Source organism: Rhinolophus ferrumequinum, chromosome 6 (assembly GCF_004115265.2).
Source record: "Rhinolophus ferrumequinum isolate MPI-CBG mRhiFer1 chromosome 6, mRhiFer1_v1.p, whole genome shotgun sequence".
Taxonomy (NCBI): Eukaryota; Metazoa; Chordata; class Mammalia; order Chiroptera; family Rhinolophidae; genus Rhinolophus; species Rhinolophus ferrumequinum.
Window position 1 is genome coordinate 42,337,906 of NC_046289.1, and position 15,894 is coordinate 42,353,799.

The 15,894-nt window shown below is 35.0% G+C and overlaps 1 protein-coding gene and 1 pseudogene across 2 annotated transcripts in view; one reads left to right on the forward strand and one right to left on the reverse strand.

Annotated features, from left to right (window-relative positions):
* Nucleotides 1-15,894, reverse strand: part of GLCE (glucuronic acid epimerase) — a 93,372-nt gene that overhangs the window by 23,181 nt on the left and 54,297 nt on the right. The gene's annotated exons all lie outside the window — the stretch shown is intronic.
* LOC117023539 (heat shock factor-binding protein 1-like) lies at nucleotides 12,095-12,321 on the forward strand (annotated as a pseudogene).

Sequence of the window (15,894 nt, forward strand, 5' to 3'; positions counted from 1 at the left end):
ACCTCAGGTGGTCACTACTGTCTATATAAGCACCTTCACTTCTGCCTCATGGGAGCCCGCTTTAAGTTTCCATCAAAGACTGCGTTTCCCATCTAGCGCTGTAACAGTGGAACTGGAGCTGTCAGCCAACGTGGAACTGTCTTATCAGAGTGGAGCAGAGCTATAATACCGGGGCCCCCTTGTCTAGGCTGCCTCAGCTGGGCTGCCTTGCCTGAGCTGTTCCATAGCTGTGCTTATCATAATTGAGCGGTATCACTATTGAGCTGTCTTACAACTGTGCTGTTCCACAGCCACGCTGTGTCACAACTGAACTGTTTGCACTAAATAAAGTCTCTCCCCCTTCAGCACACCCCATATTGGGGACTCCTGCGGTTGACTTGACAACGAGGCTTTCGTTGGACAAAACCCAGAAGGAGGCAGTCTGGCGCTAACACGAACCTGCAGCATCAAGGACCTAGGCACTTCTATCTTTCTACATCACACTGTGCCCAAGAAAGCTACCAAAGCCTCAGCCACAGTGTCTGAAGAGGAAAGACAGAAGGGCAAAAGAGCATGTCTTCTCTCAGCAGAATATCTTATCCATGTGGGTACTCCATAAGTATTAAACTGGAATATGCCTTCTTCAGTCATACTGAAGGTATGTATCTTAGTCACTGTTTATAATCATGTATGTTTTCAAACGATTGGCTTGTGTTACCTAATATGGCAACCAGTCTTCCCATAGTCCAGAGCTTGTGCTACAAATCATGCCCAGTACTCCATGGATAGATAGGTCAACCTGCTACCCTCATCTATCTTCAAATCTGCATGAGACATATTTAGGTTTTTTTTAAAAAAACCACCGAATCACATTTGAATGATAAAGGAAGTTGCTCCTTTTTTTTGAGGGGGTAGGGGAAAGGTTGCAGGGAAAGGAAACATTTAATGGATAGACTTACCACATGCCAGGTACTATATATACATACTTTCAGTTACTGAAATCAAACCTTAACAAGGAGCTCTTGTTATCACGAACATGGTTGAGCAAACTGAGTAGTTTTAACTCTACTGAAGAAAAAATATTAGCAAGCACATAGTGGGGTTTAAACCTAGATTTATCTGGCTTCAAAGTATAGGTTCTTTATATCAGACCACAATAAAATATGATCTGGCTCCAAGTCACTATTTACTTTCTCACCAACGACATCAAAGCAGAATGATCTGCCCTTGGTTTGTGCCGACATCTTAAACTACTAGTATTATGTGCAGCTGTTTCTGAAACTAAACTTTGCTTCTGAAAAGAGCTTCTAAATGTATTCAGCTTAATTCTCTCTCACATTGAAAGCAATAATATAAAGAACTAGGACAGGAATGTTTTTTAAAGAGCAAAGAGCAGCTTTGTATCCAGAAAAGCTAAACAATTATAGTGTGGCTAAAATGTTCTTTGAAGCATTGTATAGTACTTAACTAAAAAAGGTCTCTGCTTCTTCTAAGCAATGTGTCAAACTAAGCATATGCTATATAAATAAATCAGTTCAGAAAGGAGTTTCAGGCTTCCCAACTGTGTAAGATTTCTCTCCTCATTAGGAAAGCCAGGAGAACGAAAACCTAATGATGTGTTTACTCTGCATGGCTCATACATGGGGGACTTTACAATACAAACTGGTAGAACTATCCTAAGAAGTTCTTCAATGGTAAGCTGCTGATAAGTTTTTATGAAGTTTGGTGCAATCCCACAAAACAGCAATGACAGAAGGGGAAAGGTTCATCAAGTTGCTTGCTTACAATAATTTAAAACAATCATAAGGCATAAAGGTATAGTCTTGGCTACGCAGAAGAAGCTGTACACGGAAGAAATCAGTGCCCAAGCTGATTTTTAAATGTGAGAAATTATTGGGCTAGTTGTTGACACAGAAATAGAATGCAGTTCTGAGCTACTTCACAAAGCAATGCAGAAAGCATCACATTGGAAAAAATGATGGAGAGAATGTGCTAACAGGAATCATGTGAGAACAATCTGTCAGCTTGTTAGATTATACTGTAAACTCTAATTGTCAGTTGACTTAGTGTTTTTCTAATGTTTATGATAAAAAGAAACATCTACTATACCAGCCTTCAACACTGTATAATTTTTTGCAATTAAAAAAACATGATAAGGTTAGCACCTATGTTTTAGATTTCTCTTAACAATAGTTAACAGAATAGCAGAGCAAGGAGACAGAGAAAGAGGGACCTTTGTAAAAAGGGAAGGACACGAAGAGACTAGCAGTTCTGAATGATGTAATCACATAATTCTCATAATTCTCAAAGTGGGTATTATCTCCATTTTCTAGATAGGAAATTGATTGGGAGTCAACTGTTGCCTCAAGCACCTACTGACTAGCTTTGCTACCACTGCCAGTTACTTCACTTCTGTGAAGCACAGTTTCCTCATCAGTGAAACAGAACTAGTACATCTACCTCTTAGGTACTTCATATGGTGGTCTTGAGGGTTAAATGAGATAATGTATATATATCTAAAAAAATGTGGAAATGTTAGTTTCATTTTTCTTTTTGCAGAGGATATTAATCTGTCCAAAGTCTATAGCTAGAAACGGAAACCAGATTAAAGGACTAGAACTCAATTTTTGAACACTTAGTTCAGTGTTTGCCATTGCACTACATTTTCATTGTACTTCATTTCTTATCATTTATCTTTCTACTACTGCAGCATGCTAATTAAAAAAAAAAAAGTATGTCCCAAATGTCATGTAGTACCCTCCAAATTTTGAAAACCGTTAACACATTTTTCATCCCCAATTTCTAATAGCGGGCTCAGAATTCTCAGTGAGATGTCTCATTTTAGATTATCTAAGACTAAGGGATCTATGAACTAGTCCCTCAAGAGAATGCCATACTAACCCAGAAATTCTAAACCTAAATAAGTTATGAACATAAATGTTTATAAGTTTATTCATAATAATCTAAAACTGGAAAAAACCCCTATGTCCATCAAACTGGTAATTGGATAAACTGTGGTTCCCTCATACAACGAACACAACTCCTCACTAAACTGAAACCTGGTATCTGCAACAACATGGATGAATCCTAAAAGTATTTTGGTAAGTGAAAGAAGTCAGACACATATGATTCCATTTATGTGACATTCTGGAAAAAGCAAAACTACAAGGATAAAAGTTAAATCAGTAGTGGCAGGGAAGGATTGACTATAAAAGGGGCACGAGGGACTTTTGGGGTGGTAATGGAAATGTTCCAGATTTTGATTGTTGTGGTGCAGGTTACATGACTGTATACATCTATCAAAACTCATCTAACTGCACACTCTAAAAGGAGTGCATTTTATTATATGTAAATTATACCTCAATAAATCTGATTTTTAAAACAACTTGTAAAATTAGTTAAGAATAAATGCATTTCTAGTTTTTTGAATAATAAATACTATGAAAATACAAAAGAAACCAATCAAATAGTTCAAAAGGATAATATATTTTGGAAAAAACCTGAGGTTTTTTTTTTTAAAGATTTTATTGGGGAACAGCGTGTACTTCCAGGATTTTTTTTTTCCCCAAGTCAAGTTGTTGTCCTTTCAATTGTAGTTGTGGAGGGTGCAGTTCAGCTCCAGGTCCAGTTGCTGTTGCTAGTTACAGGGGTCGCAGCCCACCATCCCTTGCGGGACTCGAGGAATTGAACTGGCAACCTTGTGGTTGAGAGCCCACTGGCCCATGTGGGAATCGAACCAGCAGCCTTCGGAGTTAGGAGCATGGAGCTCCAACCGCCTGAACCACCGTGCCAGACCATGAGCTCTTGAGTCTGATAGATCTAAATTTGAATACCGTACTGGTAAACTGGACAATCTTGGACAAGTTAGGTAACCTTTCCAAATCTCGATATTCTCATCTATGAAGCTGAGATAATACTTTCTACTTTACAAAGTAGTTGTAAGATTAAATGAACCATTAATTTGGTTCCTACCACATAGCAGGCAAACAAAGGAAAATGTCTATGGACATTTAAGTCAATAAAGAAAGAGTAACTGGGGTGGCTGGATGGCTCAGTTGGTTAGAACGCAAGCTCTAAATAACAGGGTTGCCGGTTCGATTCCCACATGGACCAGTGAGCTGCGCCCTCCACAATTAGATTGAAGGACAGCAACTTGGAGCTGATGGGTTCTGGAGAAACCCAATATTCCCCAATTTAAAAAAAAAAAAAAAGGTATCCATCTATCTGTATCAGTTCATTCAATCAATACATTATTTGTTAAGCATCTATTATATAGTATGTTAACATTTTCCAAACAAGCAATCTGAAAAAAAGAAAAGTACATGTCCCCCTGAAAAGAATACCTTTCTCTAAGCTTCTGTAATTTTTATTATCTCATAAAAGTTGATAAGAACAGCAATCAAGAAGCAAATACAATCTGACTTTCCACAGAATGATATATTGGTACGAAGCATAAGAATTAAGTAAGATTTAAGCTAAGATTTCCCAGATGTACAATTTTTCTAAACAAACAGGAAGATTACCAAATTGAATTAACTTCAGCACTGTAGGAACTTTCATTTAACTCCTATTTAAGACCTTACTGCATGCTGAGCAAAGGGTATAGATATATACTTTTTAAATTTGAGAAGAATGTAAATTACAACACAAATTCCACTCACCTGAATTAATAAGGTGGCTGAAGTAGAAATGAAATTTATCCAAAACAGTATTTCTTAATGTATAGAAATACATTTCTATACATTTTCTAATGGTTGAAACTAAGGTTTCACTGACATTTACAAAAACAGTCTCAGATCTTGGCACTGGGATTATTTCTAAGGGTGAATCTTGAATTACAAATATTTGGCAAAGAGAAAATTGTATTTTGCTTTTCTTCCCAAATCAAAATCCTTTTCTTCATAAATGTATGTATGTGTATCATATATCTACATCTACATATACATATATATATTGATATCTATATATACATATAGTTTCTTCCTGCAACAAACCCCACCATATAGCCCACACACTGCTTCATGTTTTTTTAAAAATCGCTCCTTCAACATAGAATTTAGAGTATCATCCCACCTCTCATAAGCTTTAGATTTCAAACTGTGGCAAATATTGATTAAGGAATAAGAAATTAAGATGATACACAAATCTTCTCTGTTAAGCCAACCACAAAGCAGCTATGACCTCCAAACAATCCAATAGGAATCTAGGTTATAAACTGAGCTCCTTTTATGCCCTATGACACAAATTTGTAATAAGGATAGAGATCATTCTTTTTTGTTAGTACTAAAATTCCATCTGTAGGAAGCAGAGTGAATTTAAAAAGAAACTTAATGTTATACATTGAATTTGAAGATGTGACACCAATGTTTTCTACCCCCTTACTACAGAGTGGGGTTGGGAAGGCGAAAGGTGTTCAAGCATGTTATTGATGTCTATCTCTTGATTGACAAATTCTTCTAACACTTTTTTGGTGTAAATTTACATAGTCTAAATGCAGAAATGAAACAAGGGGATTTTATTTATAAGCTAAAAATAAACATAACATCAATGAACTTTTCTCATTCTCCACTTTAATTACATGACTGAGGTCATAGAAATTTGGTGGGTTCAAGACTTTTGGGGGGGTCATATGGAAAACATATGAAAAACATGTTTTTCATATACTTTAGACCTGAAACTCTTGGAGGTTATAGAGTACCCTAACGTTAAATACGCCCAACCGTAACTACTTTTGTGTAAGGAAATCCTTAAGATGACTCATCAAATTCTAAGCCAGTATACCTTCCGCTAGCCTTTCCAGGAAATGAGAAATTACGCTAAAATGCCCAAAATATGTATATTCTACAATCTTTAGTAATGTCAAGTAAGTTATGTCTTTACATTTCTTTACATTCTTAGAAAAGCATTTCTCGTTTGTATATTCTCTGGCTCATTCCTTCCGGTCCGCTGCTCCTCCCCAGACAGCACATCCTCCACTCAAACAGAAACACTCGCAATTCGTCCATGATTTTAGACTAATCTAAACCTTGTAACTCCGAGAATGAATGTTTTATTTTACATGACCTTGTGGTTGCATTTATATCAGAAAATTAACTCCTTGAGAAGAGAAACCACATATGAATGGATTTCCCCCTCCCAAAGTGCCTAAGGCAATGCTGGTTTTATTTTTCTTCCATATAATGATCTAATTATGCCTGGAATACATTTGAATAAATCCTATGAATATAATTCCTACCTCAAATTCTACTTTGCCATCCTACACACTGAGTTATATCTCCCCTGTAAAGAGAAGTAGCCAGTGAAATTCACTTTGGACTTCTGGTCTCCAGAACTGTAAGATAATAAGTTTGTGCTTTACTAATAAGTATAATAAGTATGTTTTAAGCCACTGTTTGTGGTAGTTTGTTACAACAGCAATAGGATACTAATACAGCTAGCAATTCGTAAACCTCAATATTTGCAATTTTTACTGACCCCCGGTTATAGATACTTACATAGAATCTGCACCTTAACACTACTTCAATGATTAGGTTTGGCAGGCATAATCTTCTGGCTAATGAGAGAGCAAATCCCAATTAGAAGGAAAACACTAAAGCTTAAAAAAAAGGAGGGATAAATCATGCATCTTGTGATAGAATACATCTCAACGAACATCAGTTACTGAGAAACAATGCTGAAGTTCCCAACCATAATTGTGTATTTGTCTATTTCTCCTTTCAGTTCTACTAGTTTTCCTTCATCTATTTTAAAGCTCTGTTATCAGATGTCTTCGCATTTAGAATTTTTATATCCTTTTGATGAATTGATTCCATTTCCATTATTTCTTGCTCATAGATCTACATTATCTGATATTCATATAGGTACTCCAGTTTTCTTTTGATTAGTGTCTACATTGTATATCATTTCTCATTTGTTTTCTTTTAACCTGTATGTTTATACTCAAAGTTTCTTGTAGACGGTATATAATTGAGTTTCTTTTTAAAAATCTAATCAGACAATCTCTTTTAACTAGGGTGTTTAGACCATTTACATTTAATGTGATTATTGATAAGGTTGGATTTAAATCTCTATCTTGCTATTTGCTCATTGGCTCATCTTTTGTTCTTTCCAATAGTCCTATCCTCTTGTAGTGAGTAATTTTTATAATTCCATTTTATCTCCACCATTGATTTATTAGCTAAACGTTTGGGTTTTTTTTTTACTTTTATTTACGTTATACACACACAAGAATACATTTTTATTCTTGTTTTAAGCAATTCTCTTTAAGGAAAAAAATTCTTAAATGAGGGGAAAATGGAATTTATATTTACCCACCTATTTACCATTTCCAGTGCTCTTCATTTCCTTCAGTAGATGCAAATTTCTACCTGATATCATCTTCTTTCTGCCTGAAGAAATACTTTTCACATTTATTATAGTGCAGATCTGTTGGTGACAAATTCTCTCAGCTTTGTTTATCCAAAAAAGTCTTTATTTTGCCTTCCTTTTGGAAAGATCTTTTTTGCCAGGTACAGAGTTCTAGGTTGAGTGTTTTTTCTTCTTCTTCTTCCAGTACTTTAAAGACGTCATTTCGCTGTCTTCTGACATGCACAGTTTCTGACAAGGTCTACATTAATTTGTATGTATCTGTTCATCTGTTATTTAAGGTTATGCTTTTTTCCTGTATCTCCTTTTAAGATAATTTTAAAGATTTCTGTCATTTGGTTTCAATGATTTGATTATTGTGCCTGGTTCTTCTGCTTGGAGATTTGTGAACTTCTATCATCTGTGGGTTTATAGTTTTCAACAAACTTGGTAAATATTTACCATTTCTAAATGAAATATTTTTTCTGTCTCCACATCTTCTTCTGAAACTTGTTATACTTGTGTTAAACTGCTTGATATTGTCCCAGAGCTCACTGATATTGTGTTCTTTTCTCTCCCCCAAGTTTTTCTTAGTGTTTCATTTTAGATAGTTGCTATTGCTGTATCTTCAGGTTTTAACTAATCTTTTCCTCCTTCAATGTCTAATCTATTAATCTCATTCGCTGTATTTTCCATTTCAGATATTATACTTTTCATCTCTAAAAGTTCTACTTGGGTCTCTGTTTAAAAATAACTTCCATTTCTCTCCTTGGAATGTTCATGTTTTCCTCTATCCTTCTGAACATATGGAGTATATTTATAATTGCTGCTTTAATGTCCTTGTCTGCTAATTCAGTCATCTGTGTCATTTCTCTTTTCCTATTGCTTGATGTTTGTTCTGGTTATGGGTCATATTTTTCTGCTTCTTTGCATGTCTGGTAATTTTTTATAGGATGCAAAACATTAAGAATTTTACATTGTTAGGTACTATTTTTTTCAGATTTGTTATGGATATTTCTCTTTCGTGCTTAGTCTTCACTACACAAATATATTGCATATCTTTAAAAGCAGAAAATGCTATTTATAGCAGATAGGAGTGGGCAAATGAGTTTGCCCGCAACAAATTTTTAAGTGTACAGTATAGTACTGTTAACTATAAGCACAATGTTACACAGCAGATCTCTAGAACTTTTTCATCTTGCATAACTGAAACTTTATAGCCACTGAACAGCAACTCCCCATTCCCTCTAGCACCTAGCAACCACTATTCTTTCTGCTTCTATGAGTCTGACAACTTTAGATACCTTATATAAGTGGAATCATGCAGCATTTGTTCCTTTTAGGACTGGCTTATTTCACTTAGCTACGGTCCTCAAAGTTCATCCATGTTTTTGCATGAAAGAATTCCTTTTTTTTTAAAGGCTCAATAATATTCCATTGTATATATACCACATATTCTTTATCCATTCATCCACTGATGGACAGTTAGATTGCTTTCCACACCTTGGCTATTGTGAATAACACTTCAATGAACGCAGAAGTGCAAATATCTCTTTAAGATCCTGATATTAATTATTTTGGAGAAATACCTAAATGTGGGAACTGCTGGATCATATGGCATGGATTTTTGGTATTCCTTTAAATGTTTCCGAGCTTTGTTCTGGGTGTACTTAAGTTACTCGGAAATAGTTTGATTGTTTCGACTTTAAACTTCATTAAGTGGGACCAGAGTAGCTTTTAATCTAGGCCAATGCCCTTTTTAAGACTTTACCCAATGCCTGTCTATTAGGAGGTCTTTCCATTCTGGTTGCTGGGGCCACCTTACTTTCTGTAATCTCTGAGGGCTTTTCTTCCTACTCCTTTCAGTGGTTCTTTTCCTACTGCTAAGTAGTTACTTCACATGTATGTACAGATTGATACTGAGCCAAAGATTTGAAAGGGCCCTTTACAGGTCTCTGAGGCTCTCCCGTTGTGTAGCCCTCTCCTTTCCAATATTTTGCCCTCAAAATTTTAGCTTCCTTCTCATCTCTGACTCCCAGACTCAATCCTGTGACATTCCTGGACTATTTAGGTTTCCTCTCCCTGCAATGTGGCTTAGAAACACTGTGGGTTCACCTCATTTATTTCTCTTCTCTCAGAGACCATTTTCCTGTATTGACTTTTATCCAGGATCTGAAAAACCACAACTAAGAAAGGAGAACTACAGTTGAGAAGTCAATTCTTACCATTAATAAGTCTCACTTAATTATTATGACATTGTTTTACTGAAACTTAAAAAGCCTTGCCATAGTTGTAGCTGACTGCATAGGGTTAATTACTAAACTAGCTCATAAAATCTTCTTCTATAGAGCACATTCTAAATCAATCCTGACTGAGAAGGATACTCTTCCGTGGAACTGTAAACTTTTCTTTGTCTCTTCTAATCCTATAAACTGAACGTGAAAATTTTTGGCTAACTCTCCAAATATCCTTTAAATTTTTTAAATTAAAAATTTTAAATAAACTTTTTATCACAGTATAATATAGTGTACACCATGTTTAATTTTCAAAAAGTGAATGCACCTGTGAAACCAGTACCCAGATCAAGAAATATACTACAAGAACACAAGGTTGGTTTAACATTCAAAATTCAAATTAACAGAAAAAGAGAAAAATCATATCATCTCAATAGGTTTTATCAAATAGAAGCTTTTGACAAAATTTATCCAGTCTGGATTTTATTAAATTCTTACAGCAAATTATCAGTAGAACAGAACTGCCTTAACCAGCCACACAAGATCTGTTCATGTTATTTCCCCGTTAAAACCCTTCCCCCAAAGGACCAACGCTCCTGACTTCTAACACAATTAATCAGTTTTGCCTGTTTTTAAACTTCATATAACTGAAATCATACAATGTGTACTCTTTTGTGACTGGCTTTTTCCACCGAACATTATGTTCCTGAGATTTATCTACGTGGTTGTGTACTGCAGTAGTTTATTTATTCTCATTGCTGTATGGTATTCCGTTGTATACAAATACTCTGCTATTTAGTTATCCAATTTGCTGTTGGTCAACATTTTGGATTGTTTTCAGTTTTTGGCTATGTGAATGTTGCTCTTTGAACACTCTTACATGTGTTTTAGTGAACAAAAGTTGCATTTTTGTTGGCTATATACTGAAGAGTGGAATTGTAAGGTCATATCGTGTAAGTTTAACTTTAGTGAAAAAAATACTAAAGCAATTTGTATGTTCACCAAGCTGTGGAAAATGAGCGGCAAATGCAACACATCCTCCCCAACACGTGGTATTGTCTGACTTTAGGTCTAGCCCTTCTGTAGGGGAGGCAGTGTTATCTCACCATGAGTTTAATCTGTACTTTACAGATAACTAATGAGATGCAGGATCTTTTAATATGTCTCCTTGCTTTTTAAATATATTCTGGGAAGTGACCATTTAAGTGTTTTGCTCATTTTTTTATTGGGTTGTCTGTCTTTCTTATCGATGAGCAGGGCATTTTTACATATTCTGGCTGAGTTCTTTGTCAGATATACGTTAATACAAATTGCAAATATCTTTTTCCCACTCTGTGGCTTGCCTTGTCATTCTTAATGATGTCTTTTAATGATCAGAATTTCTTAATTTTAATGTAGTCCAATTTATCCTTTTTTTCCCTTTTATTGTTAATACTTTACATACTCTTTAAAAATCTTTGCCCAGCTCATGGTCATGAAGATATTATTTACTCCCAGAAGCTTTACTGTTTTATTTTTCTTATCTATAATTCACTTGTAATTAACTTCTTTATATGGTTTGAGGTTGAGATCAAGATTTGTCTTTTTCCACACATGGATATCTAAATGACATAGCACAATTTATGGAAAAGAACGTCCTTTCTTCCCCGCACTCCAATGTTATCTTTGATATAAATCAAGTCACTAAATATGTGTGCATCTGTTGGCTCTATTTTGTTTCATGGCTTGTCTTTTCTCAGCCTTTATTACTGTAGCTTTATAATAAGTCTTGATATCTTGTAGTATAAATCCTCCAGTTTTGTTATTCTTTAAGACTATCTTGGCTAACCTTGGCACTTTTCATTTCCATAATAATTTAAGAATCAGCTTGCCAATTTCAAAAAACAAACAAATCTTCTGGAATTTTGTTTGAGATTGCACTGAATCTGTATGGAAAGAACTGACATTTTTACAACACTGAGTCTCAATCCATGAGCTGGCATATTCCTCTATTTATTTGTCTTCTTAATTTCTCTCAATAATGTCTTAAAAATGTTCAGTGTAGAAGTCTCCTCGTTAAAATTACTTTTGAGTATTTGATGTTTTTGATATACTGAAATATCATTTTAAAAATTTCATTTTGTTTGTTTGTTGCTGGTATACAGGCCTAAAAGAGATTTTTATACATAAATCATGTACCTGGCAACCTTGCTCAATTCACTTTTTAATTATATTAGTTTACAGACTCTTTTGAATTTTCTTTGTAATAATCATGTCATCTGTAAAAACCTGCAGTTGTATTCCTCTCAATCTAATCAGCTTCTGCCCTTACTGCACTGTCTGGGCCAGCACTGCCCAACAGAACGTTCTGTGGTAATGGAAATGTTCTGTGTTTGTGGTGTATGGTAGCCACTGGGCACACGTGCCTACTGATTACCTTACATGTGGCGAGAGTAACTGATGATCTCTAATTTTAATTTTAACTAATTGAAATTTAAATTGCCACATGTGGGTTGGTGATGGTCTGAGACTTCACCGCCAAGCTGGGAACCTGGGAGATGGCCGAGACTGACCCCAAGACCTTGCAGGATCTCTCCTCAGTGGTGCAGACACTCCTGCAACAGATGCAAGATATGTTTCAGACCATGTCTGACCAGATCATGGGAACTGATGATATGAGTAGTCACATTCATGAGCTGCAGAAATACACCGCAGACCTCACGACACAGGCCAGTGAGAAGAGCGAGAAGGTAAAAACAAGATACTTGCCACACATCCGAGTTGAAGGTTGCTAATTTACACTGAAATCCGGAACACTGTTTTTACAAGCCAAGAGAAGACCGAATACTTTTTTGCAAATAACTACTATGTCTAGACAGGTTTCATACTATAAAGTGTGCATTCTTCTTATCACATACTACATAGTTAGGTTATAGAGTGATTCCCAACCCCCCCAAGTTTTTTTAACGTATGATAACTTCACATCTTGGACCTTGGTCAGTTGTACTATTAAATATTAAACACCAAAACTTTGATGGTTCCTGCACAAAACTGTCAAATTTTTTAGTGCAAAAAAATAATAAATTGCCACATGTGGTAATGGACAGTTCAGGTCTAGGAGTTCCAACATAATGGCAAATAACAAGTGGTTAAGCAGGCATCCTTGTTTTATTCCTTATCTCAAAATAAATGCTTTCACTATTTCATCACTAAATGTGATGCCTGCTGTAGGTTTTTTGAGGAGAGTGGAATGGGGGGTAGAACTCCCTATCAGATTACGGAGGGTCTGTTTTGCTGACAGATTGCTAAAGGCACTTAATAAAATCAAGAACGGGTAAATTTTATCAAATACTTGTATTTGATAGTGTATTGAGATGACGTTATTCTCTCTCTCTTTTTCTGTTAATCTGGTCAGTTAACACACTGACTGACTTCTGAATGTTAAACCAAACTTGCGCTCCTATAATAAAAGCAACTTGCTCATAACATCTATATCTGTCTGTCCGTCTATCTAGATTTGATTTGCTAATATTTTTAGAATTTGTTTACCTATAGTCACAAATGAAAGGAATTTGTTCACCATATTCACAAGTGAAATGGATTTAAAATTTTCCTTTCTTCTAATGTCCTTACCAGGTGTGTTGATATTTTGAGTTATGCAAGTCTCAAAATGGACGGGAAATATTTTCTCTCTTTTTATTGTCTGAAAAAGTTTTAGTAATATTGATGTCATTTCTTCTGAAAATTCTTGGAAGAATTTATTTGTGAAGCCATCTGGACCTGAAAACTTTTTTGTGGAAAAATTCCCAATTACAGACTCAATTTTATTAATGTGGAACTACTCATATTTTTAAAAATTTTTTGTAAGTTTTAACTAGTTCTGCTTTTCTAGGAATTTGTCTATTTCACCTAAATTTTCAGATCTCAAATCTATTGACACAAACTAATTTAAAAAATCCTATTATCTTTAAAACAAAATAAATCTGTAAGATCTAAAATGTTCCTTTTTCATTCCTGAAATTGGAAATGTATGCCTTTTCCTTTTTTTCTTCATGGGGCTTATTACTTTTATTAAATGTACTGATTTTGTTGAATCTCTTCTGTTTTTTTCCTTCATTCACATTGGCCCTAACTTTTATTTTCTGCCTTCTACATTCTTTGTAGAAGAATGCTTCTTGCAGGGCTTATGCTTGACCCAAAGCCTTTGCTCAGAAAAGATTATCCCATTTTTTTTTAACTGTCAAATAAAAAAATAAGTTGATGACTCCCCTTATTTAGTTATCTAACAGTTCATTCTATTGAATACTGTGTTTTTAAAAGCTTCCTCTGATACACCTATTCTAGTTATCAGCTCTCTAATGAGAATATAATATTTAAGACTAGTGACTTGTGTTGTTATAGGACTTTACCAATACTGATGTTCTCCCTCCAAAGTATCCTTTCATATAAAAAGGGGTCATCACTAATGATTAATCGGATACCCTTACTGTAAAACAGACAAATTAGTCTGGTCAGGATAATCAAGGCCTGGGGCAGTACCTAATATTCCCCACACTCTTAGTGACTTAGCAAAACAAATTTATTTCTTGTTCACACATGGTCCCCCTGCCTCAAATTACATTTAAACAATTAATCACTATTGACTTAATTAGGCAATATTTTTTTGGTGTATTGTTTTTCTTTTTCTACTGACATCTCAAGATTATACTAGCTAGCAGGCTTACTCTGGCTGAAGACATGAAATCCATATTAAAAGTCCTGATTTACAGATTAGAAATATACAGGAACATGAAATCCTCATAATGTTTCCATGCAGCCATGTTTTGATTTTTCACTAAGGAGTTGGAATTTATATTAGTATGAACTTTCCTGCTTGGCAATTTAGCATTACTCTGAAGATTCCATTATTTCTATGCTGTTTTGGAATAAACACTATGGACAATGCTACATTTAAGAAGTGACTATCTGGCACCATCCCTACTAGATCTATCAGGGTGATAGATGGGAATGGGGTTGGGGACAGAGTGAAAAAGGTGAAGGCATTAAGAAATACAAATTGGGAGTTAACACAGTATGGGGAATATAATCAACAAGGTTGTAAAAATCATGTAAGGTGCCAGATGGGCACTGGACGTATCAGGGGGATCACGTTACAGACTGTGTAGATGCCTGACCAGTGCGCTATTCACCTGAAGAGCTGAAGTAGGATAATATTGAATGTCAACTATAACTAAATACATAGGTATATATAGTCACAGGACATGGAGGACAACATAGGGAAGACAGTTGATGGTATTGTAACAGCTGTATAAGCTGTCAGAGGGGTAGTAGCTTGGGGGGTGGGTTATCACTTTATGAGGGGTTTAATGTCTAACTATTACATTGTTTTGTACACCTGAAACTAAAAAAAAACATAAAAAAAAAAAAAAAAAAGAAGTGACTGACTGGCTATATTATTGCCCCAGATTTTCCTATCTTCTGCATTTGTACATTTATGAGACAAGTAGGGTTTATACAGACCAGGAGGCTTATGAGAGCTTTATAAAAATATTTCATTTGCAATATCTATTTATCTTAATAAATAGAATTCTATCTAGTTTGACACTTCCAAGAACAGCAGTGTTTGAAACTTTGCCTAAATCATGTTTATTAGCCATGAAATAGTTTTAAATTGGAACAAAAGTGATATTTGTGTCAAAGACCTAATTCTTATTCAACTCACCTAATGATAAGCAATTGAGCAACAGAAAATGCCATGATCACAAGAAAGTCTGATCACTATATCTAATAACAAGGAATTGAAATAGGAGTGTGTGTGTGTGTGTGTGTGTGTGTGTGTGTAGGAGGGTGAGTTTTGATCAATTTAGGGCTCCAATCTGACAAAAAGTTCTGAAAGTTCACACATATAACATTAGGAAGCTACATAGCAAAGTAGATAAGGATGTCGGCTTCTAAGTGTGCTTTTAGAGTTTGAATCCTGGCTCTATCACTTATTAAGTCTATGTCTTTTAAGACAGTTTTTAAACTTGTTTACATTTCAGTTTCCTCATAAACCTATGGGCTTCAAGAATAACTGCTTTATAGGGTAGAAGTAAATGAGTTAATGTATGTAAAGTGTCTAGATCAATGCCAGGCACACAGCAAGTATTTAATAAATGTCAGGAAATATCACCACCATCACCATCACCATCGTATTGTTTTAAAAATGAGAGAAAAAATTTTTAATAATTAAAAATGTAAGTCAAAGTTCAAAAATGTTTCATTTAAACATACCTTACAGAAAGTTGTATACACTTCCAACCTAAAGTCTATCCAAATTTGAAAACCTTTAGTACTCCACAAAACAATATTACTCCTT